At 47.8% G+C, this 22,549-nt stretch overlaps 1 protein-coding gene across 1 annotated transcript in view; it reads left to right on the top strand.

The window, feature by feature from the left end:
• Window positions 1-22,549, top strand: part of LOC140387413 (A-kinase anchor protein 13-like) — a 478,070-nt gene that overhangs the window by 207,822 nt on the left and 247,699 nt on the right.

The following is a 22,549-nucleotide window of genomic DNA, read 5'->3' as shown; positions in this document are numbered from 1 at the left end:
AAGTTTTGACAGTAGGGTGAGAAATGACTCGTTGCAAACTTGAGCAGAATGCCTGATAACAGGAATGGAGTAGCTGGAGGAAGCAGAGACAAGAAATCTATTGTTGGATAGACTGTACATCCAGGACTCCAAGGCAGGGATTTTGAGAGGGAAATCTAGAGCATCAGGACGAGATGGCTGAAAGCGTTGCCACCAAAGGTGGTGAGGGGACAAAATGGTGCATTAAAAAATCAGAGACAGCGAATTAGAATTTTGGGGGCATGGTAGAGCCTCTGTGGAAGAGGCTATGAAGATGGGCAAAAGTTAAACACAACCGGTGTGATTTTTGTATTGGAGGTGTTTGGATCAACCTGAAGCAATTTGAGTCAGGAAGGACAGGGTGATGAGTGAGAGGAAACTGGTGCACGATCGGGGCAGCAGAGTTCTGAATGAGGAGTGGGAGAGCATTGAAATATTCCTATTTGCGGATGGCAAAGGCATGAATGAGGCCTTCAGCGTTGGGTGGGCTGCGGCAGAAGCGGAGTTGGCCAATGTTATGGAGATGGAAGCGGCCCATCAGAACAGGTGGTCTATCACTGGATAGAGCTTCTGCTATTACGGCACAGTAAATGGGGAGGGCGGGGGGTTGGAAGGTTGCTGTTTCCACTGGCATCAGGGCCGAGAACCAGAGAATTGGCACAAAAAATGGTCAGGAAATGTGGATCAATTTTGTGCAGCAAGTTATGGTGTTCTGGAAGTTACCATCGGAACACAAAGTGCTGGGATTATGCGGAAAGAATGGGCCGAATTGGAGAACCCTTCAAGTGATAGCAGCGGTTTAATGGGCCAAATGGCAACCTCCTGTGCTTTAAGGTTCCATGATTCTAACAAGTTATTAGCCCAGCACCGTACCAACAACGTCCTGGAATCTCTGCAAGTGAGCCTCTCTGACACCAGAAGCGAATATGTTATTTGCCATGGCTACAAATGTACACAATTGCCTTTTTGTTACAGAGTTCGTTCAAGGAAGAGGCGTTCTAGATAACCCCGCAGAGGGTTGGTTCTACAGAACGAGAAATATGGTTACAAAGCTGCATTTGCAGCTGTTTAAACATTGCAGTTCTGGCTGCCAAGAGCTTACTCCAATGGGTCGCTGTCCGGAGTATTATTGGCTACATAAGCATTGAGCCCTGCAGGCGACTTTACCTCCAGAGGCAGCGGGATCGACTTTATTTTCCTTTTAGTGCTGTAGGTGGCATTATTACTTTCTGGATGTTGCACAGTTTCTCCCAGATTTGTTCCATGGAGTTTCTTTTCCCCGGATTGTTGGGGAAACCAGCTGCATTGAAAGCACTCATGAGTCCCACTGCGTAGACAGACTTGTATCCCTTGTCCTGCAGATGCCAACAGTGACCTGGAATGAACAAATGGGGGGGGAAAAATCACCTGGAGTTGAACAATTCTGGGCTTGACAGTATATTAAACAATTCAGTCTGCGGTTTATACACACACACAAAACAAAAACCAGCCTTGTTTTGGAGTGTTTGTACTGAGGTCACAAAGGTGTTCCTGGATTTCCTAGACCAATTTTAATTGCCTGAGGTGGGTTGGAGCGGAAGTTTACAGCATTTTCGGGTAAGGGGGTAGCAGACTTAAAAGAAGAAATTACTTCGCTCAAAGGCTTGTGAATCTATGGAATTGATTGCCACAGAGCATGTTGGGTGCCGGGGTACCAAGAGGAGACGGAAAAATTTTTGATTAGTAATGGGTTGAAGGGTTATGGAGGACGGGCAGGAAATTCAGCCGTGATCGTCGATCGTGGGTTTCCACCCACAAGTCCTGAAAGACGTACTTGTTAGGTGAATTGGACATTCTGAATTCTCCCTCCATGTACCCGAACAGGCGCCGGAATGTGGCGACTAGGGGCTTTTCATAGTAACTTCATTGCAACGTAACGATAATGTAACGATACTAAAGATAATTTATTATTGAATGGCGGAGTAGGGTGGAGGAGTTAAATTGTCTACTCCTAGTTCTCATGTTATATTTTCCCTCATTGGCCGAGTGTGTGTTCTCTTCCTGTTTGCCTCTCTGTCTCTCTCTCTCTCACATGTCTAAGGGGGGGGGGGAACGAGGGCTAAGATATCCTTAGTTACGATGCCGGGTGGGTTTAAAACAATGTCTACAAATGTTGACCAGAGACTCATTTAAAACCTTACTGACCTGCACATTTGTGAACCTAACCACTCACTTTACCCCATGTAGCTTTCTCACAGTTTAACTTGGAGCAGTTCCAGAGGTTTTGGATGTCTTTTGACTGTTTAGATGTTTTTGTTACTAAAAAAGACACTTGGCCTCCAGCTGTTGGAGTAGAATCAACTGCAGTTACCAATATTAAAGATAAGTTACTTCTTGGTAATTAACGATATGTTTACATTTTATTTTGGCATCACGTTTGTCTGGTAAAATCGCATTTCGCTGATCACAACCCGCCAAGCAAGTGGGTGGGGAGTGGGGTTTGAGTGTGGCGTTGGCTTTTATAAAGATTAAATGAAAAATCTTAGGCAATGCCGCTACTTCATGAGGAGCAGGAATTATTATTATTTTTTTTTTTTTTAAAGGGTTGCTGAAACAAAAGACCTTTCAGTGTTTGCTTTCTGTCTTGAGCATTTATTTAACTCGTGCTAATGGGTGCACCTCTAAGTATTTGGGGAAGAATTATGCTTTTGAGGTGTAGTCAACTTATTATTCATTCAAGGGAAGTGCAGTACTGGCTATGCCAGCGTTCCTTGCCCATCCCTAGCTGCCCTTGGTTTGGGAAGGTGGTGGTGAGCTGCGTTCTTGAACTGCTGCAGTCCCTGTGGTGTAGGTACACCCACCGTGCTGTCAGGGAGGGAGTTCCCAGATTTCGACCTGGCGACAGTGAAGGCTATAGTCAGGGCAGTCAGTGATGTGGAGGGGAACTTGCAGATGGTGGTGTTCCCACTTTGAGAAGGTGGCCAAACAGGTGGATGAAGTAAAGCAGTTGATGTGGTGTATATGGATTTCAGTAAAGCGTTTGATAAGGTTCACCACGGTAGGCTACTGCAGAAAATACGGAAGCATGGGATTCAGGGAGATTTAACAGCTTGGATCAGAAATTGGCTAGCTGGAAGAAGACAAAGGGTGCTGGTTGATGGGAAGTGTTCAGACTGGAGTCCAGTTACTAGTGGTGTACCACAAGGATCTGTTTTGCGGCCACTGCTGTTTGTCATTTTTATAAATGACCTGGAGGAGGGCGTAGAAGGATGGGTGAGTAAATCTGCAGATGACACTAAAGTCGGTGGAGTTGTGGACAGTGCGGAAGGATGTTACAAGTTACAGAGGGACATAGATAAGCTGCAGCGCTGGGCTGAGAGGTGGCAAATGGAGTTTAATGCAGAAAAGTGTGAGGTGATTCATTTTGGAAGGAATAACAGGAAGACACAGTACTGGGCTAATGGTAAGATTCTTGGCAGTGTGGATGAGCAGAGAAATCTCGGTGTCCATGTACATAAATCCCTGAAAGTTGCCACTCAGGTTGAGAGGGTTGTTAAGAAGGCGTACTGTGTGTTAGCTTTTATTGGTAGAGGGATTGAGTTTCGGAGCCATGAGGTCATGTTGCAGCTGTACAAAACTCTGGTGCGGCTGCATTTAGAGTATTGCGTGCAATTCTGGTCACCGCATTATAGGAAGGATGTGGAAGCATTGGAAAGGGTGCAGAGGAGATTTACCAGAGTGTTGCCTGGTATGGAGGGAAGATCTTATGAGGATAGGCTGAGGGACTTGAGGCTGTTTTCGTTAGAGAGAAAAAGGTTAAGAGGTGACTTAATTGAGACATACAAGATGATCAGAGGATTGGATAGGGTGGACAGTGAGAGCCTTTTTCCTCGGATGGTGATGTCTAGCATGAGGGGACATAGCTTTAAATTGAGGGGAGATAGATATAAGACAGATGTCAGAGGTAGGTTCTTTACTCAGAGAGTAGTAAGGGCGTGGAATGCCCTGCCTGCACCAGTAGTGGACTCGCCAACACAAAGGGTATTCAAATGGTCATTGGATAGACTTATGGACGATAAGGGACGAGTGTAGATGGGCTTTAGAGTGGTTTCACAGGTCGGCGCAACATCGAGGGCTGAAGGGCCTGTACTGCGATGTTATGTTCTGTGTGTCTGCTGCCCTTTTCCTTCTAAATAGTTGTGGATTTGGAAGATGCTATCTACAAGTCCAGGACCACTACCAACTCATTATTTATATTTGATATAAACATGTGTATTTACTTCTGGTTCTGTTACTGCCTGCTGGAGGTGGGGGAATGTGTGAATGTTCTCCCAATGTTCCAGCTGCCCCCCACCCCCGCCCCACCACACACACACACACACTTGTCCCGCCCCATCCAATCTGAAATCTTGAACCAACTTCCAAGTTACCCACAATTCAGGATGAATCTTGCAATATGTTGCTAACCAATAAAGCACAGGCTTCACAAGGAAGAACGTATGGTGGATCTTGCATTTATATGGCACCTTTCCATGATCTCAATATGTCCGAATGCATTTTGTAGCCAATGAAATGAATTACTTTCTGGAGTGGGGTCACTGTTGTAATGCAGCCAACACAGCAGCTAATTTGCTTCACAAACAACAAAGTGATAAGAACCAGATAATGTGCACAAGGTGTTTGAACAAAGAACAAAGAACAAAGAAATGTACAGCACAGGAACAGGCCCTTCGGCCCTCCAAGCCCGTGCCGACCATACTGCCCGACTAAACTACAATCTTCTACACTTCCTGGGTCGAGGAATATGTACTTGCCAGGATAATCCATCGGAGTCGTTAAAAAGGAACAAGGTAGTTGTACAAGTTCTCGATAGTGTTGTTTGTAAATACTTGGGGATTTCGAGTTGGGAGCAGGAAATGTTGCACTGACCAGTTAGGAATGCACAGAGAGGGATCAGGGCACATTGGAGCTTGGAAGGAACAGAAGGATGAAGCTCGGAGGAGTAGCGATGGCGGGCTTGGCAACAAAAGGAAATGTGAGGAACAGGGAAAGCAAAAAGGCAGCTCGCGTCTCAAAACACCTCGAAGCACTCTGCATGCAGCAAATTACTTTGCCGTGAATGTCATGCAATTTTAGGATCCTTACTGTGTATTTGGGTGCTCTGCACAATTCCATCGCCTGCTCTTGAGTCGAAGCGGAGTGGTGTTAGATACATGGGTGCTTAGTCATGTGAATTTGAGAAAAAAAAGTGGGCAAGGCAAGGCTTGGAATGCCTTTAAACTGGCCATCCCATACACTACTTGACTCATGGACACACCTTTACTGTGTCAGAACATGTTCTTTAAGTAACTATCTACAGCAATTAGCACAAGAAAGAACAAAGTGATTGGTTGCCAGGTTCAACTTGGCCAGCCCACATGTGAAGAGTTGATTGTGTTTTGATGGACAATAGAAGCATCAGTCACCGGCCTTCTTTGCGAAGTACATTATTTCTGTGAGTAATTTCTGGGCGTTTTCAACTAAAACGGCAGTGTTTGCTGTTACTCCAACAAGCAGTGTTCCTGTCGAGCACCAATTTGGTTTTATTTTTAGGAAGGGTATCTCCGACTGCTTGAACCTTTAAATAGTCGAGGCTCTGTTGGTAAAATGAATTTCTGGTCCAGTTTGATATTTTAGCCTGAGGCAGAGCTGCTTCCTCTGAAGACTGAGGTGAGTTTTCTGCTGCTTTTCTGGTTAAATCATTGAAGTGTTGAAACGCTTGACGGATGGCGAATTGCAGCAGAGTGGAAAATTAACTATGTCCGGAGTGGCTGCAACTGAAATCTCCTGCGATTTCTTTTCACTTTACTAATGCAACTACCCACTACGTTTATCTTCCCAGACCTTTTCGAAAAATAATTGTTTGGCATCTCAAAGCTCTCCTGGTTTGCTTGATTGTTAACTTGATTCCTCATTTTTATAACCTTTGATTTGGGATCTGAGAGAGGTGTACAGAGTTATGAGGGGCAGATAGGATAGATGGGAAGGAATGGCTTCCCCTTGGGCGAGGGGTCAAGTACCACAGCGCAGAGATTTAAAGCAAGGGACAGGGGATGTAGAGGGGATGTGAGGAAAAACATTTTCACCGAGAGGGCGGCTGGAACCTGGAACTCGCTGCCTGAAAGGGTGGCAGAGGCGAGAGCCTCGCAACATTTCATCAGCATTTAGATGAACAATGGAAATGCCGTAGCATACAAAGCTACGGGCAAAGTGTTGGAAAATGGGATTCGGACTGCACAGACGCAATGGGCCGAATGGCCTCCTTGTACTGTAATGAATATTAAAAAGCCCATAAAAGTTGGAAATAAGAATACCTCTGTGTACAGTGAGACAGAAGATATGCAGTTGGAATTTATACTACAGATCTGATTTGCATAAGAATACTTGCCACTGGATTGTCTAATCCCGTGTCAGAATGTCTACGGCGTCGTAAACGCAGTCGCGTTTTACAACGTCGTGAACGGGCCGACCCACGACTAATTCTGGCCGCTACTGGGGGCCAGCACGGCACTAGAGTGATTTACGCCACTCCAGCTGCTGATCCTGGCGCGAACTGGGCGCTGCGGGATCCGCGCATGTGCAGTGGCTTCCTTCAACGCGCCGGCCCCGACGCAAAATGGCGCAGGACTACAGGGGCCGACGCGTAGGAAAGGAGGCCCCCAGCCAGAGAGGCTGGCCCGCCGATTGGTGGGCCCCAATCGCTGGCCAGGCCACATCGGAGGCCCCCCCGGGGTCGCAACCCCCCCCCCACCTTTCCACGCCGAGGTCCCGCCGGCTGAACAGGTGTGGACGGCACCGGTGGGACTCGGCGTTTTCACGACGGCCGCTCAGCCCATCCCGGGCCGAGAATCGGCCGGCCGGCCGCATAGAGCGACTGGCGCCGCTCCAACCACTCTGCAGAGAACCGTGTGCCGGCGATTCGCGCCGGTCGCGGGGATTCTCTGGCCTGGCCCCAGGCTGAGAGAATCCCGCCCTTGATTCTCAAAGACAAATACCTTTATTGCTAAATGTTTCTACGCTGTGATTTCACCCCTACCCCTGCCTTGCAAATCCTGTTTTTGGGAAAACTAGAGAAATTGAACCTATGATTGCAGGTATGCAGCATGCTAATGGGTGACACGGTAGCACAGTGGTTAGCACTGTTGCTTCACAGCACCAGCATCCCAGGTTCGATTCCCGGCTTGGGTCTGCCTGTGCGGAGTTTGCACGTTCTCCCCGTGTCTGTGTGGGTTTCCACCGCGTGCTCTGGCTTCCTCCCACAGGCCAAAGATGTGCAGGTTGGTGGACTGGCCATGCTAAATTGCCCTTCATGTCCAAAAAAGTTAGGTGGGGTTAATGGGTTACGGGGATAGGGTGGAGGTGTGGGCTTAGGTAGGGTGCTCTTTCCAAGGGCCGGTGCAAACTCAATGGGCCGAATGGCCTCCTTCTGCACTGTAAATTTTACAATATGATGCTGTCTGCTAAATGTAGCCAGGGTATGGAGAATGTGTTCTACATACAAAAAGCAGGGTGGCATTTCTATTACATCTTTCGCAATCTCATGTTTGACCCAAAGCACTTCACAGCTCACCTGAAGTGTCGTCATTTCTGTAATGTAAGGAACGAAGCACAAATCTGATCATTCGTTGGTTGAAGAATAAATATTGACCAATACACCAAGGATTACTCCCTCGCTCTTCAGAATTGTGTGATGTGATTTTATATGTTGCACTCTCATGGCAGCACAATGGTTAGCACTGCTGCATCACCGCGCCAGGGTACCAGGTTCAATTCTGGCCTTGGTGACTGTGTGTGGGGAATTTGAATTCCACAGACACCATAGAAAGCATCCTATCGGGCTGCATCGCAGCCTGGTATGGCAACTGCTCGGCCCAGGACCGCAAGAAACTTCAGAGAGTCGTGAACACCGCCCAGTCCATCACACGAACCTGCCTCCCATCCATTGACTCCATCTACACCTCCCGCTGCCTGGGGAAAGCGGGCAGCATAATCAAAGACCCCTCCCACCCGAGGGTCTTCCAACTTCTTCCATCGGTCAGGAGATACAGAAGTCTGAGAACACGCACGCACAGACTCAAACAGCTTCTTCCCCACTGTTACTAGATTCCTAAATGACCATCTTATGGACTGACCTCATTAACACTACACCCTGTATGCTTCACCCGATGCCGGTGCTTATGTAGTTATATTGTGTACCTTGTGTTGCCCTATTATGTATTTTCTTTTATTCCCTTTTCTTTCCATGTACTTAATGATCTGTTGAGCGGCTCGCAGAAAAATACTTTTCACTGTACCTCGGTACACGTGACAATAAACAAATCCAATCCAATCCGCACGTTCTCAACATGTCTGTGTGGGTCTCCTCTGAGTGCTCGAGTTTCCTCCCGCAGTCCAAATGTGCAGATTAGGCTGATTGGCGATAACAATTCGCGAGGGTAAGAGGGGGAATGGCCTATGCAGAGTGCTCTTTCAGAGGGTCGGTGCACACTCGATGGGCCGAATGGCCTCACCTGCACTGTAAGGATTCTATAGACAGAGCCTTAGTTTTAGTTTCTGATCTGAATGATGGCACCTTTGAACATGCAGCGCTCTCTCCGATCCACAGGGAGGGAGTCAGCCCAGATATTGTGTTCAAAAAAACGGGACTAATCCATCCTGGCCAAATGACACCCCATCGATCTACTCTCTATCAGCAGTGAAGTAATGAAAGGGGTCATCCATAATGCTATCAAGTGGCACTTACTCAGCAATAACCTGCCCACGGACGCACAGTTTGGATTCTGCCAGGCTCATTCAGCTCCTGACCTCATTACAGCCTTGGTTCAAATACAGACAAAAGTGCTGAATGCCAGAGGTGAAGTGAGAGTGACTACTCTTGACAACAAGGCAGCATTTGACCGAGTATGGCATCAAGGAGCCCGGGCTAAACTGGAGTCAATGGGAATCTGGGAAAAACCTCCTCTGGTTGGAGACCTACCTTGGAGAAAGGAAGGTGGTTGTAGGATTGGAGGTCAATCATCAGTGCCCGGACATCACTGCAGGAGTTCCCTGGGGTAGTGTCCTCGGCCCAACCACCTTCAGCTGCTTCATCAATGACCAACCTCCCATCATAAGGTCAGAAGTGGTGGTGGGGGGGGGGGGGGATGTTTGCAGATGACTGCACAGTATGTTCAGTTTCATTCGCGACGACTCAGACCCTGAAGCAGTCCATGTCGAAATGCACCAAGACCTGGACAATAGCCAGGCTTGGGCTGACAAGTGGCAAGTAACATTCATACAACATAGAACATTACAGCGCAGTACAGGCCCTTCGGCCCTCGATGTTGCGCCGACCTGTGAAACCACTCTAAAGCCCATCTACACTATTCCCTTATCGTCCATATGTCTGTCCAATGACCATTTGAATGCCCTTAGTGTTGGCGAGTCCACTACTGGTGCAGGCAGGGCATTCCACGCCCTTACTACTCTTTGAGTAAAGAACCTACCTCTGACATCTGTCTTATATCTATCTCCCCTCAATTTAAAGCTATGTCCCCTCGTCTAGACATCACCATCCGAGGAAAAAGGCTCTCACTGTCCACCCTATCCAATCCTCTGATCATCTTGTATACCTCAATTAAGTCACCACTTAACCTTCTTCTCTCTAACGAAAACAGCCTCAAGTCCCTCAGCCTTTCCTCATAAGATCTTCCCTCCATACCAGGCAACATTCTGGTAAATCTCCTCTGCACCCTTTCCAATGCTTCCACATCCTTCCTATAATGCGGCGACCAGAATTGCATGCAATACTCCAAATGCGGCCGCACCAGAGTTTTGTACAGCTGCAACATGACCTCATGGCTCCAAAACTCAATCCCTCTACCAATAAAAGCGAACACACCGTACGCCTTCTTAACAACCCTTTCAACCTGGGTGGCAACTTTCAGGGATCTATGTACATGGACACCGAGATCTCTCTGCTCATCCACGCTGCCACGAATCTCACCATTAGCCCAGTACTCTTCCTGTTATTCCTTCCAAAATGAATCACCTCACACTTTTCTGCATTAAATTCCATTAAACTCAGCCCAGCACTGCAGCTTATCGATGTCCCTCTGTAACTTGTAACATCCTTCCGCACTGTCCACAACTCCACCGACTTTAGTGTCATCTGCAAATTTACTCATTGATCCTTCTACGCCCTCCTCCAGGTCATTTATAAAAATAGTAAGAAGTCTTACAACACCAGGTTAAAGTTCAAGTTCCTGAGGAAGGAGCAGCGCTCCGAAAGCTAGTGATATCGAAACAAACCTGTTGGACATTAACCTGGTGTTGTAAGACTTCTTACTGTGCTCACCCCAGTCCAATGCAGGCATCTCCACATCATTTATAAAAATGACAAACAGCAGTGGCCCCAAAACAGAGCCTTGTGGTACACCACTAGTAACTGGACTCCAGTCTGAACATTTCCCATCAACCTTTGTCTTCTTCCAGCTAGCCAATTTCTGATCCAAACTGCTAAATCACCTTGAATCCCATGCCTCTGTATTTTCTGCAGTAGCCTACCATGGGGAACCTTATCAAACGCTTCACTGAAATCCATATACCCCACATCAACTGCTTTACCCTCATCCACCTGTTTGGCCACCTTCTCAAAGAACTCAATAAGGTTTGTGAGACACGACCTACCCTTCACAAAACCATGTTGACTATCTCTAATCAAATTATTCCTTTCCAGATGATTATACATCCAATCTCTTATAAACCTTTCCAAGATTTTGCCCACAACAGAAGTAAGGCTCACTGGTCTATAGTTACCTGGGTTGTCTCTACTCCCCTTCTTGAACAAGGGGACAACATTTGCTATCCTCCAGTCTTCTGCAAATATTCCTGTGGACAAAGATGACTTAATGATTAAAGGCAAAGGCTCAGCAAGCTCCTCTCTAGCTTCCCAGAGAATCCTAGGATAAATCCCATCTGATCCAGGGGACTTATCTATATTCACACTTTCCAGAATTGCTAACACCTCCTCCTTATGAACCTCAAGCCCTTCTAGCCTAGTAGCCTGAATCTCAGTATTCTCCTCGACAACATTGTCTTTTTCCTGTGTGAATACTGATGAAAAATATTCATTTAGCACTTCTCCTATCTCCTCGGACTCCAAGCACAACTTCCCACTATTGTCCTTGACTGGCCCTACTCATACCCTAGTCATTTGTTTATTCCTGACATATCTATAGAAAGCATTAGAGTTATCCTTGATCCTACCTGCCAAAGACTTCTCATGTCCCCTCCTGGCTCTTCTTAGCTCTCGCTTTAGGTCCTTCCTAGCTAACTTGTAACTCTTGAGCGCCCTAACTGAACCTTCATGTCTCATCTTTAAATAAGCCTCCTTCTTCCTCTTGACAAATGTTTCGACTGCTTTAGTAAACCACAGTTCCCTTCCTCAACCACTTCCTCCCTGCCTGACAGGTACATACTTATCAAGGACACGCAGTAGCTGTTCCTTGAACAAGCTCCACATTTCCATTCTGCCCATCCCCTGTAGTTTTCCTCTCCATCTGATGCATCCTAAGTCTTGCCTCATTGCATCATAATTGCCTTTCCCCCAGATATAACTCTTGCCCTGCGGTATATAGCTATCCCTTTCCATCACTAAAGTGAACGTAATCGAATTGTGGTCACTAACACCAAAGTGCTCACCTACCTTCAAATCTAATACCTGTCCTGGTTCATTACCCAGTACCAAATCCAATATGGCCTCGCCTCTCGTTGGCCTATCTACATACTGTGTCAGGAAACCCTCCTGCACACATTGGGCAAAAACGGACCCATCTAAAGTACTTGAACTATAGCGTTTCCAGTCGATATTTGGAAAGTTAAAGTCCCCCATAAAAACTACCCTGTTGCTTTCGCTCCTATCCAGAATCATCTTTGCAATCCTTTCCTCTACATCTCTGGAACTTTACGGAGGTCTATAGAAAACCCCTAACAGGGTGACCTCTCCTTTCCTGTTTCTAACATCAGCCAATACAACCTCAGTAGACGAGTCCTCATCAAACGTCCTTTCTGCCACCGTAATACTGTCCTTGACTAACAATGCCACCCCTCCCCCTCTTTTACCACCTTCCCTGAGCTTACTGAAATATCTAAACCTCGACTCCTGCAACAACCATTCCTGTCCCTGCTCTATCCATGACTCCGAAAAGGCCACAACATCGAAGTCCCAGGTACCAACCCATGCCGCAAGTTCACCCACCTTATTCCGGATGCTCCTGGCATTGAAGAAGACACACTTTAAACAACCTTCCTGCCTGCCGGTACACTCCTGCAACTTTGAAACCTTACTCATGACCTCACTACTCTCAACCTCCTGTATACTGGAGCTACAATTCAGGTTCCCAAGCCCCTGCTGAACTAGTTTAAACCCTCCCGAAGAGCATTAGCAAATTTCCCCCCAGGATATTGGTACTCCTCTGGTCCAGGTGTAGACCATCCCGTTTGTAGAGGTCCCACCGACCCCAGAATAAGCCCCAATTATCCAGAAATCTGAACCCCTCCCTCCTGCACCATCCCTGTAGCCACATGTTCAACTCCTCTCTCTCCCTATTCCTCGTCTCGCTATCACGTGGCACGGGTAACAACCCAGAGATAATAACTCTGTTTGTCCTAGATCTAAGTTTCCACCCTAGCTCCCTGAATTCCTGCCTTACATCCCTATCCCTTTTCCTACCTATGTCGTTGGTACCTATGTGGACCACGACTTGGGGCTGCTCCCCCTTAAGGATCCCCAAAACACGATCCGAGATATCACGCATCCTGGCACCTGGGAGGCAACACATCAACCGCGAGTCTCTCTCGTTCCCACAGAATCTCCTATCTATCCCCGTAACTATAGAGTCTCCAATGACTAATGCTCTACTCCTCTTCCCCCCCCTTCCCTTCTGAGCAACAGGGACAGACTCTGTACCAGAGACCTGTACCCCATGGCTTACCCCTGGTAAGTCGCCCCCCCCCCCCAACAGTATCCAAAGCGGTATACTTGTTACTAAGGGGAACGACCACAGGGGATCCCTGTACTGACTGCTTCCTCCCAGCCCCTCTCACTGTCACCCATCTATCTTTATTCTTCGGAGTAACTACATCCCTGAAGCTTCTATCTATGACCACCTCTGCCTCCCGAATGATCCGAAGTTCATCCAGCTCCAGTTCCCTAACGCGGTTTCTAAGGAGTTGGAGATGGGTGCACTTCCCACAGATGAAATCAGCAGGGACACTGACGGCGTCCCTCACCTCAAATATTCTGCAAGAGGAACATTGCACTACCTTCCCTGCCATCCCCTCTAGATAAAAAAAGAAAAAGCTTTTTTTCACTCCCATTCTCAGCAAGCACTCACTCAGCAATCTCTGCGCCCCGCACAATAACACCTGAGGGAAAATAAAAGAAAAACTACTTACCAGTCTCCAGCCAATCCCTTACCTGCAGGCTGTGACGTCAAGGTTCAACTTCTTTCTACTTCTACCTGCCCTCGAGCCTTCCTCTTGATATTTACAGCGGTTGTTTTTTTTGGTTAGAGGAGGGGGTAGGGAGGGAAACACTGAAGAAGTGTTTCGGGTTTAAGTGTCACTTGACAGCTCCTCCACAAACCACCTTCAAGTTAGGGTGAGCACAACGGACGTATGCAAATTCCCCCCTCAACAGCCAATCAGCAGCTCCGCTCTACTGCCCTCTGCTGAATGAGGGCAGCAGAGCGGAGCTGCTGATTGGCAAGTGCCAGGCAGTGACCATCTCCCAACAAGGAAGGATGTAACCATCTCCCCTTGACATTCAATGGCATAACCATCACTGAACCTCCCACTAACAACAGTTGGGAGGGTTTAGGGATGGGCAATAAATGCTGCTTTAGCCAGCGATGCCCGCATCCCATAAATGGATGTTTTAAAAACATTTTTGGAGTGGGACTTTAAGTCCAAGTGCCAAACCCTTCTGACTCCCAACAGGATTGCTACAAAATGAGACATGCTGGATACAGTGAGCAATTCTGAAGATAAGACTGCAGGCCCACTGAGGCAAGAAAGCCTGTAGAAACTGGTGCGGAAACCTCGCTTTCCCCAGCCACAATTAAACATGTCACAACATTTCATTTTGTAACCTTTTTGTGAATGCAATTTGTACTTTTGAAGTAGACTTTAGTTGGAGCAATGGATGTTCCTGGTTGGTTAACTATTATGGCAGAAAATCCATATGCAAGAAGGAAAATGGCAACATTTGGACAATGTGGTTGTTCCGACAACTTTGTGATGTGAGATTAAAGCATTCAAAGATGTGTTAAAAGCTTATGCCCTGAGCAATGGAATTTCTTCCCTAGCTATCTCTACTTCGCTCTGTTAAAGGTGTTGCATGAATACAAGCTGTTGTTCGCCACCATCGTCACCAATTCATTAAAGAAAACTTGAAACTGAAAATGTACAGTCGCTGAATGATGGGGATTTATTCCTCCTTTCTTGCTTGGCTGGATCCAAGGACCCTTTCGCCTGTACAGACTGACCCCCCCAAAAAAACTCCACAACGCTTGTCAAAGAACAGCGGGGAATTCTCCTGGTGTCCTGCCAAACTCTCCCTCATCAATTAACAGGTCACTCATTACCCTGGGCCAACTAGCACAGAATGCCTGTCCCATCTAACTACGTAACATGCACTGCATTTCAAATGTAACTCATTAAGGGGAGCTTTGAGATGGTTTTGAATGAGGCATTAAAGCAAGCCTTTCATTCACGTAGGAGCAGAATTAACAAATAATTTAGCCAGCTTGCAGTCAAATTTAATTCCAAGGGAATTAACCCATTGGATTTTCTGTGCACTTGTCATTCAGCCTGGCCTGTTTTACAGCAATATAAACAACCCATGTGCTCCAGTAAGTGTACCCTGTCCACAATGGGTCGATGAGCAGTTAAGGGAAAAAAATATCAGTCTGGGTTCCTATTCCTTGTTTGGAATCGCTAACCCATGCTAAAAAATGTATGGTCCTGCATAGGGTCATGTGTACCTGTAATACGTCTCGGGTCCGAAGGCACCCACTGAAATACAGGAGTGATTCCAGGCAGCCATATTTAGCAATAGCCAGCTCCTTCTAGGTGTGAACAAAGATGCAAGAAGAACTCTTACAATGATTAAGGAGGGTGGGGGAAATAAAAACTCGAAAACATTAGATACCAAAAGATCGATCCGTCCAAGTCCGTGACTTGCACAGTCAATGTAAAAAGATTTTTTTTAAAAACAATTTTTCAGGAACCCTACACAACTCGTATGCTTACTGGTGGGTTTGAAGACTCATTGGGCAAAGGTTTAGAGTGTCAATCTAACCTGACATCTGAACCGATGCATCCTTGGCTAGTCATCTTTGCTGGTGTAACCCATCCTATCGAAACTACAGTAGTGAACTCAGCAGCACAGCAACGATTAGATTCTAAATTGTGTAGAGTTATATATGCCCACGCACTTCGATTAGAATAGAAGTTACGTGACTTTGAACATGATTTCAAACTAGCAATAAACAGCCTCTTGATTGGTTAATCTTCAAATTGTTTTGATTTAAGTCACTGTTGAGGTTTAAATCCCAGAAAAATAACTTGCAATTCAACCACTTGATTGGAGAATTAACAGGCTGTTGTTTGAGTGCTTACAGAGACAGAAAATTAAAAACTAGGAGTTCATTCTTGCCTCCTTCCGACTACAGATTTAATGAACTAGGCCCTCCTCTCTTTTCCACCTCTTTCTCTCTATCTATCTCTCTTCTCTCCATCAGTCTCCTTTTCGCCCTCTCCCTTATTCCACTCTCTTCCTCGTTCTCTTTCTCGCTCGTTACCTGTTCCACGCCTGCGTTCTCATTTCCCAAATTTCTTCCCCTCCCATTTTCTGCTCAACTCCATCACTGCACTGAAGCGCGGGCTGAGTTTTTTTTTCACTTTCCGCCCCCACTCCCCAGCACGAAAGCACTGAGACCCAATGGTCGCTTCGAGCTGTGACTGACCCTGCAATCTATTGCTCATTATTGCATTGTGTCTTTGTGTGCAGGCGCTTCATGGGAACTGGCGATGCTCCTTTATAAGGAACCAATTCTGGGTTACGGTCCAGCTGGTCTTGCAAAATTAGCTGTTCTTTTCCCAGCGGACTCCATTACTCGCTATTCAACTCTTTTCTAATTGCGAAGCATCTGGGAGCAACAATCTTCTGACGCAAACACCATTTCAGCTGGGCTGATACTGAAGCCGGGCATTTATTAAGGGCCTAACGTGGTTGGAATATGGAATGGGTCTTCACCAAGTCCTTCCAGTTGTACTGGCCTGTGAGTAATTTCTGCTGTGCCAGTCTGACAGGAAACTGAAGTCGCAAGTTGATTTTCTTTCATTTCTCCCTTTTATATATGTCATGACCAAAGACACCTCCAGTAAGCTGAATGGGATCTATAGTTTCTAATGGCCTTCTGCTGAAGACCCATATAAACAGCAATTTGGCTGCTCCATCTGGTTTTAAGAGTGACTTTTAGATGTGATTTTTCAATGAATTTGATCACTCACTGAGCTTGAGGAAAAAGCCCCTCAGCTGGATACAGCCACCGGTGCCAGAGGAAGGGAAGTGAAAAGCGAAGGTTTGAAGAACACTATTGGGCATCATGTGCTATGGCAGGACATTCATTTCCTGGCCGAGCACATTTCCTGAAGTAAAAACCATTCTCCAGAGACCCTCTTGGCCTGTATGATGACTGTCAATAGGTTCTATCTGTGGATTTTTAAAATGTTCTTTCATGGGAAGTGGGCATTGCGAGCAAGACCAACATTTGTTGCCCATCCCTAATTGCCTTTGAGAAGGCGGTGGTGGACCGTTGCCCTGGACCTCTGCAGGCTAATGTGCCTGATCGTTTTTCTCCCTCTTCTGAAGGCCGTAACTGAGGGAGGGTTTCACAGATTCCCTCAACCCACAGCTACCTCGGGCAGACTGCCTATTCAGCAGCCTGGACTAGGGATGCCAACCGCGATAAATGTATCCCTGGAGATTTTGTCACATGACTTGCCATTAATCAGCCGACACAACCATCCTTATGACGCACTGCCTTCCCATGTCAATTGGAAAGTGAAGATTCATTGTCCAATCGGAGCATGATTGCCAAACAGCCCTTTTCTCTATTTTCAATATTTTTATATCCTGTAAAGAGAAATGTCCAAAGAACATTGGGGTGGGGGGGGAGCACAATTTCTTTAACATCACAATGATTTCTCTCTACACAGCAGTGTCCTGGAGATTAATCTTCAATGGCCTGGAACTCCAGGCCAATCATGGAGGGTTGGCAACCCTAGTCTGGACACGTGACTTCTAGTTCAGGGTGTCGAGCGAAACCTGATCACGTTCCTGTCCAAATAACAAATAAGTGCAATTGCTCCCCATTTCATGGTGAAAGCAGAAAATGTTGGGCGGCAGGGGAGCACGGTGGTTAGCACTGTTGCTTCACAGCGCCAGTGTCCCAGGTTCAATTCCCGGCTTGGGTCACTGTCTGTGCGGAGTCTGCACGTTCTCCCTGTGTCTGCGTGGGTTTCCTCCCACAACTCACGGGAGACGTGCTTGTTTGGTGAATTGGACATTCTGAAGGTTGTCTCCCTTCTCTCTCCACAGATGCTGTCAGACCTGCTGAGATTGACCAGTATTTTCTGTTTCAGATTCCACCATCTGCAGTAATTTGCTTTTATAATGAGAAGTGGGAACCCTGGGCAGATTCTCTAAACCCCCGGCAGAGTGTCCACGGCGTTGTAAACACCGTCGCGTTTTACGTCGACGTGAACGGGCCGACCCCACGACTAATTCTGGCCCCTACAGGGGGCCAGCACGGCACTGGAGCGGTTAACGCTGCTCCAGCTGCTGATCCCGGCACGAACTGGGCGCCACGGGATCCGCGCATGCGCAGTGGGGCCGGCGCCATCGCGCGCATGCGCAGTGGCTCCCTTCAACGCGCCGGCCCCGACGCAACATGCCGCAGGATTACAGGGACCGGTGCGTAGGAAAGGAGGCCCCCAGCCAGAGAGGCCGGCCCGCCGATCGGTGGGCCCCGATCGTGGGCCAGGCCACATCGGAGGCCCCCCCCCCCCCCCCTCCCCCTCCCCCTCCCACATCGACCGCCCCCCGACCCTTCCATGCCAAGTCCCGCCGGCTGAGAGCAGTGGTGGACGGCGTTGGCGGGGCTCAACGTTTTCACGACGGCCGCTCGGCCCATCCCGGGCCGAGAATCGGCAGGCCAGCCACATAGAGGGGCCCGCAACCGGCGGCGCACCAACCACGCCGGCGCCAATGGCGCCAATTCTCCGCTCTGCGGATTCACACCGGTCGCGGGGATTCTCCGGCCTGGTCCCGGGCTGAGAGAATCCCGCCCCCTGACTTTTTTTTGGTCCTTTTCAAAGAGTAGAGAAGCCAGTATTAAGGTGTGGAGCACGACTGTTAAATCAATCGACCGAGCCAAACTAGTACCATGGATCTCTTCCCTTCCACCTGCCTCATTTTAATATCTTGTTTGAATCTGCCTCTGACGGTGAGTGCAATGCTCCTCCGGCACTGCACTCTGGTATCTGCCTGCAATTCTTCCTCAAATCTCTGCAGTGGGACTTGAACCTTCAACCTTCTGACTAAGAAGCAAGAGTGCTACCCACCGAAATATGGCTGATAGCTGTAACTTGGGCTATGGTATGCGCAGGCTTCCAGGATGAATAGTCCAATGGTTACTGCAAGGCTGCTTCGATATCTTTCTCTGTCTGTCACTGCAAATCTTGACCAAATTTGACTTGTGTCCTCCACTGATCAACGGCTTGGTTCTTTCACAGTGCAATGTTGCTTTTGGCCAATGCAAGAGTAATGCTGGACATGAACACTATTTGAATTTTCTTCTAAATGTGGCATACAGACTGGAAAGAAGGTTCAAAGCCTGCAATGTGAATGCCACTTTTTTTTCCCCTTCATTTGGATTCTTGCCAAAGCGTTACAAATTGTATCATTGCCGCCTGATGGAGTTTCCTTTCCAAACATGGAGGTTGTGAACAGTGCGGCTGTGCACTTTCTACCCTTGAACCACTAACTCCTTGGGCGGGATTTTGAAATGGGTGGGGTCCAGGTCAGAGGCAGGCAGGAGCACAACTTGACACGTTCGTACCAGCTCTCTCACACGATCTCCAATCTGAGCCGTTTTCATGTGAGGGCAGCTTGGGGGTCAGATCGACAGCGCTCTACCACTAAATCCGAATGCAGGTGACCCCAGACCGTGTCCAGGCCAATGTGGTGGGGAATGGATATGATGGGCCACTCAAGAGACCGCCCTCCTCCTTCCCCAGACACCGAATGACAACTGGGTTACAACTGTGGTTGCTGATCATCTTCCAGGGGGCAAGGGCGGGGGGGGGGATTGAAAAACCTATTGCTTTCCCCCCAACCATGTTCCAATTAGCAACTCCAGTATTGATTGATCACTTGAGAGGTGAAGGGCTTCCCATTGGCCTTCCAGCCTCAGGAGCCTGTCTGCTGCCCTTATTTGGAAACCTTTAAAAATTCAGATCATAGACTTTACAGTGCAGAAGGAGGCCATTCGGCCCATCGAGTCTGCACCAGCCTTGGCAAGAGCACCCTACTTAGGCCCACGCCTCCACCCCATCCCCGTAACCCACCAACCCCACCTAACTTTTGGACACTGAGGGGCAATTTATCATGGCCACTCCGCCTAACCTGCACATCCTTGGACTGTGGGAGGAAACCCACGCAGACACGGAGAGAAAGTGCAAACTCCACACAGTCACCCAAGGCCAGAATTGAACCTGGGACGGGCAGCACGGTGGCGCAGTGGTAGTACTGCAGCTTCACGGCGCCGAGGTCCCGGGTTCGATCCCGGCTCTGGGTCACTGTCCGTGTGGAGTTTGCACATTCTCCCCGTATCTGCGTGGGTTTCGCCCCCATAACCCAAAGATGTGCAAGGTAGGTGGATTGGACACGCTAAATTGCCCCTTAATTAGAAAAATTGAATTGGGTATTCTAAATTTTTTTTTAACAAGAATTGAACCTCGGACCCTGGAGCTGTGAGGCAACAGTGCTAACCACTGTGCCTTCACCCCACCGCCCCTGTGGGTGTGCCAAGAAGAGGCCGTGAGGGACCGGGACCTAAAAGTGAGCTGACAACTGGGGCCCCAACCCAGGAGTGAGAGTATTGACCTTTTAACCTGCTCATTGAGGAGACCATCTGCTCCACCCCTAAGCCCCGGATTCAAGGAGGCCCGAGATCTCATTCCCAGTGCCCGCTCAGTTAGCAGTGGTCGGAAACTATAATTGGTCTTCCCGTTCGGGGTGGTGGGGGGGAAAAAGAAAGTTGGCTAAGGTTCTAGCTCCTGATCACTAACCGGAAGAGGCTTCACTCGTAGGGAATGAATATCTGGACAAGATGAAGGAAGGTTGCCAGAACCCATGGATCCAAGCTTGGGCAAAAAGGAAGGGGGACTTTAGGAAAATGAGAAGGCAAATTAGATTATTGTGGCAGTGGCATCCAGCATTTACCGCTGATTGCTACTGTGTCTTAGATATGTCCTTGTACAGGTCCCGCATGTCAGCCTGGCCTGTTTTCAAGCATCTCTCAGCTTAAGCGACTCTTGATCACATTGTAGAAGTGCTTTACTTCAAAGACACTTCTCCCTGTGGGCAACAAATCTTTTTGAGACGAGAAGAAAGTTTGTGACCTTTGGTTAGCTGGAAGCTGATAAATTAGCCTTTAATTGCATGGTGGATTCCTCTGTCAGCTGGTGGTAGTGTGATGTTGACCATTAATTGGTCTTGAACTTGTCTTGAACTTGTATTGCATTTCAACAACTGGAATTCTGCCTTGCCAACAAAGAAACCAGAATTGAAGAGAATAGTTTTTGGCGCAGTGAAGTAGTTCTAACGAGTGGGAAAGTGACAATATAATTTGGGTCCTTTGGAAGAGGAGAAGGAACCACTAGAATGGGTTTGAAGCAAAGTGGGAGGAAGAGTTGGGAGAGGGTATGGAGGAGGGGTTCTGGTGTGAGGTGCTCCGGAGAGTGAACTCCTCTACCTCGTGCACGAGGTTGGGGCTGATACAGCTGAAGGTGGTATATAGAGCGCACCTCTCAAGAGTGAGGATGAGCCGGCTTGAAGACGTGTGTGAATGTTGCATGGGGGGGCTCCGCTAATCACATTCAAATGTTTTGGTCCTGTCCAAAGCTGGAGGATTACCGGAAGGAGGTTTTTCGGGTAATCTCTGAAGTGGTGCAATTGAAACTGGACCCGGGCCCTCGGGAGGCCACATTCGGGGTGTCGGACCAGCCATGGTTGGAAACAGGTGCGGAGACAGATGTTGTAGCCTTCGCCTCATTCATCGCCCGAAGGCGGATCCTGATGGGATGGGGAGCAACCTCTCTACCCTGTGCCCTGGCGTGGTGGGGGGACCTGTTGGAATTCTTGACTCTTGAGAAGGTTAGGTTTGAACTGAGAGGAAGGATGGAGGAGATCTACAATTCATGGGCGTTATTCATTATGCACTTTCAAGAATTGGTGAGTAAATTTGCAGATGACACTAAAGTCGGTGGAGTTGTGGACAGTGCGGAAGGATGTTACAAGTTACAGAGGGACATAGATAAGCTGCAGAGCTGGACTGAGAGGTGGCAAATGGAGTTTAATGCAGAAAAGTGTGAGGTGATTCATTTTCGAAGGAATAACAGGAAGATAGAGTACTGGGCTAATGGTGAGATTCGTGGCAGTGTGGATGAGCAGAGAGATCTCGGTGTCCATGTACATAGATCCCTGAAAATTGCCACCCGGGTTGAAAGGGTTGTTAAGAAGGCGTATGGTGTGTTAGCTTTTATTGGTAGAGGGATTGAGTTTCGGAGCCATGAGGTCATGTTGCAGCTGTACAAAACTCTGGTGCGGCCGCATTTGGAGTATTGCGTGCAATTCTGGTCGTCGCATTATAGGAAGGATGTGGAAGCATTGGAAAGGGTGCAGAGGAGATTTACCAGAATGTTGCCTGGTATGGAGGGAAGATCTTATGAGGAAAGGCTGAAGGACTTGAGGCTGTTTTCATTAGAGAGAAGAGGTGACTTAATTGAGGCATAGAAGATGATCAGAGGATTGGATAGGGTGGACAGTGAGAGCCTTTTTCCTCGGATGGTGATGTCTAGACGAGGGGACATAGCTTTAAATTGAGGGGAGATAGATATAAGACAGATGTCAGAGGTAGGTTCTTGACTCAGAGAGTAGTAAGGGCGTGGAATGCCCTGCCTGCAACAGTAGTGGACTCGCCAACACTAAGGGCATTCAAATGGTCATTGGATAGACATATGGACGATAAGGGAATAGTGTAGATGGGCTTTAGAGTGGTTTCACAGGTCGGCGCACCATCGAGGGTTGAAGGGCCTGTACTGCGCTGTAATGTTCTATGTTCCACCTTCACCCCATTTTTATTCCTGTTAATTTATTTTCATTTCTCCCATTGATTGATTC

This window comes from Scyliorhinus torazame, chromosome 12 (genome assembly GCF_047496885.1).
Source record: "Scyliorhinus torazame isolate Kashiwa2021f chromosome 12, sScyTor2.1, whole genome shotgun sequence".
Lineage (NCBI taxonomy): Eukaryota > Metazoa > Chordata > Chondrichthyes > Carcharhiniformes > Scyliorhinidae > Scyliorhinus > Scyliorhinus torazame.
The sequence above is the reverse complement of the archived record's forward strand: the minus strand, read 5'-3'. Positions and strand labels throughout refer to the sequence as shown.